The sequence below is a fragment of the Priapulus caudatus genome, unplaced genomic scaffold, assembly GCF_000485595.1.
Source record: "Priapulus caudatus unplaced genomic scaffold, Priapulus_caudatus-5.0.1 Scaffold2471, whole genome shotgun sequence".
Taxonomy (NCBI): domain Eukaryota; kingdom Metazoa; phylum Priapulida; class Priapulimorpha; order Priapulimorphida; family Priapulidae; genus Priapulus; species Priapulus caudatus.
The window spans coordinates 9,437-12,701 of NW_014579532.1; the positions used below are offsets into that span (position 1 = coordinate 9,437).

The 3,265-nt window shown below is 44.4% G+C and overlaps 1 long non-coding RNA gene across 1 annotated transcript in view; it reads right to left on the bottom strand.

Moving 5' to 3' along the window:
* The window catches only part of LOC106818736, a 3,769-nt gene extending 813 nt beyond the window's left edge, over positions 1-2,956 (bottom strand). The window contains exon 1 of the long non-coding RNA XR_001395288.1: positions 2,411-2,956. This is a non-coding gene — a long non-coding RNA (uncharacterized LOC106818736). The remainder of the gene's footprint in view (positions 1-2,410) is intronic.
* Between the last annotated feature and the right edge of the window lie 309 nt (positions 2,957-3,265).

Genomic DNA, 3,265 nt, shown 5'->3' on the forward strand with positions numbered 1-3,265 from the left:
TTTTACGTCGGATTGGAATAGACGAGTAAAATTCCTGGAGGGAAAGTATGACGAAGAACAGTTATTGATAAATAGAGACTGGGAAAACAGCGAATCATGGAACAATACGGTGGAAAAAATCATTATAAAAGGCAGCACAATCATATGGAGAAAGGGGATGGTTAATAAAAGCACACTAGAACTATATAAACACTTCCTAAACAAAAAACCTTTTATAATAATAGTAAAAACGGCAGTAAGCTGCTGTACCAATGTAGAGCGGGATGCTTCCCCGTAAACAAAAGAACCAGGAGATGGTTAGGGAAAGAAAATTGCACTGTGTGCAATAAGGGAGAACCAGAAAACCTAAAGCATTTCCTGTTAGTTTGCCCGGCATACAAACACCTAAGGAAGATTATGTGGGACATGCGCGATAAGTGGGGGTCACCCCTGCACAGCTGGAGGAAAGGCAAATGATGCTCACCATCTTGGGGCTAAATGAACATAGATGTTATGGGGATTGGGTAGAGCAGGTTAAACATTACTTAGAATCAGCCTGGAAGCTCGGGAACAAAATCTCCCGGTAAAGTGAAATTACCGGTGTGAAACTATCAAAAATAAAAAAGGGAAACACCGATCTAAAGGTTCCCGGCCATACATACATACATACTACATGTGAGTCTGAAAGTTTGAGATATACTTTCTGTTGACATCTGTGTGGTTATGGAGTGCCTTGAGAGCGTAAGCTTCACTCACTTCAAATGTTACATTTGAATGATTTTTTCTTTCGTGTGAGTTCTCAGGTGTTTCTTCACAGTACCCGAATGCGAGAAAGCAGCATCACACAGATCGCACTTATACGGTTTATCTCCCGTGTGAGTTCTTATGTGTGTCTTCACATCACCCGATTGTGTGAAGGTAGCATCACACAGATCGCACTTATACGGTTTCTCTCCCGTGTGAGTTCTCATGTGTATCTTCACATGACTCAGACAGGAGAATGCTGCTTCACACAGATCGCACTTATACGGTTTTTCTCCCGTGTGAGTTCTCATGTGTGTCTTAACAGTACCCGAATGCGAGAAGGCAGCATCACACAGATCGCACTTATACGGGTTTTCTTTTGTGTGAGTTCGCATGTGTATCTTCACGTGACTCAGGCGGGAGAATGCGGCTTCACACAGATCGCACTTATACGGTTTATCTCGCGTGTGAGTTCTCATGTGTCTCTTCACATGACTCAGACAGGAGAATGCGGCTTCACACAGATCGCACTTATACGGTTTATCTCCCGTGTGAGTTCTCATGTGTCTCTTCACATGACTCAGATAGGAGAAGGCAGCATCACACAGATCGCACTTATACGGTTTATCTCCCGTGTGAGTTCTCATGTGTGTCTTAACAGTACTCAAATGCGAGAAGGCAGCATCACACAGATCGCACTTATACGGTTTTTCTCCCGTGTGAGTTCTCATGTGTGTCTTCACATGACTCAGACAGGAGAATGCGGCTTCACACAGATCGCACTTATACGGTTTATCTCCCGTGTGAGTTCTCATGTGTCTCTTCACACTACTCAGACAGGAGAAGGCGGCATCACACAGATCGCACTTATACGGTTTATCTCCCGTGTGAGTTCTCATGTGTCTCTTCACACTACTCAGACGGGANTACTCAGACATGAGAAGGCAGCATCACACAGATCGCACTTATATGGTTTCTCTCCCGTATGCGTTCTCATGTGTGTCTTCACAGCACCCGATTGTGTGAAGGTAGCATCACACAGATCGCACTTATACGGTTTCTCTCCCGTGTGAGTTCTCATGTGTGTCTTCACATAACCCGACTGCGAGAAGGTAGCATCACACAGATCGCACTTATACGGTTTCTCTCCCGTGTGCGTTCTCATGTGTGTCTTCGCAGCACTCAGACAGGTGAAGGCAGCATCACACAGATCGCACTTGTATGGTTTCTCTCCCGTGTGTGTTCTCATGTGTGTCTTCGCAGCACTCAGACAGGTGAAGGCAGCATCACACAGATCGCACTTATATGGGTTTTTCCCGGAATGAATTGTCACGTATTCCATCGTGCTTCAGGGAAGGCTGCCACGTACTGGTCACACGCGTGAGATTTCTCCCCTGTCTGGCGCTCAAGCTGCGATCACGTGTTTTGCTTCGAAGACGGCCACGTCACAAGCGTAAAATTAACGTCCTATATAGGCTCGCCTACAAATTAGCAAAGAGAAAAGAGAATACGAATAGCTTTGTATCGAAGGCCGCGTATTATATTCATGTTCATTATTCAACTGTGTATTCTGTAAATCGAATCATTATCATATAAACATCACGCGCCAATTTACGACTGTGACGTCTAGAACATATTACATCATGAAAATAAATAAACGGAATTATTATAAATATCATCAGCTTACCAGTGAAGTCACTTAACGTCCGAATGGTGTTCTCGTATGAAACTGATGTTACAAACGTCAGTGGCGTGGTTATATACCTGCTGTGTTGATGAAACCGGTCAAATATCCAGACACCCGGGGTAATCGGTCTGATCTCCAGACACCTGAGAAACCGGTCTGATCTCCTGACACCAGGACACACGCTGGTCGCTTCCCCTATTTAATTACAACAGCAGCTGCACACCACGCCCACAAGCATTGCCGTGAAACTTGTCTCGCCCAGGCCTGGTACTTAAGTGGCATCCACACTGCGCAGGGATGCTGACTGTTATTTCTACCATAGCAGGACTAAACAGCTTTGTATACAAACACTAACGAGAAAACACTGTATACATAATGTTCTTACACGCACCAAGCAATACCAGATCTCTGACATCTAGCTTCTTGAACGCTGAGCTCCTCGCAACTCCCTGCAACCCTTTATATCGCATCTCAATTATATTAGAATGACAACAACGCTTGACGACACCTACAAACCATATTTTACAACTGCGTAAGTAATTAAGGTCCGGGTGTATGAGAGTGTTTTTAAGCCATCTTGTGGCTGATTAAGAGATGACTATAATGATGGGGATATAGCGTAGCTCCGTTTTCACAGCTCACTCGGCTGTTGGTACGCCGCCTGATCTTCCGTATGGACTTAAAAGCTGTTCATATCCCAAAGCGTTACATTTTCATCGTAGAATAAGCTCTTTTAAGCCCAGCGTTTGCGCAGTGTCGTCATACACTGTAGATTCTATGTACACTAAGTTACGATGTAGATTGCGTTTCTGAAGAAGATGCTATATTTGGTCAGTGATACGTACGTGTTCCTGA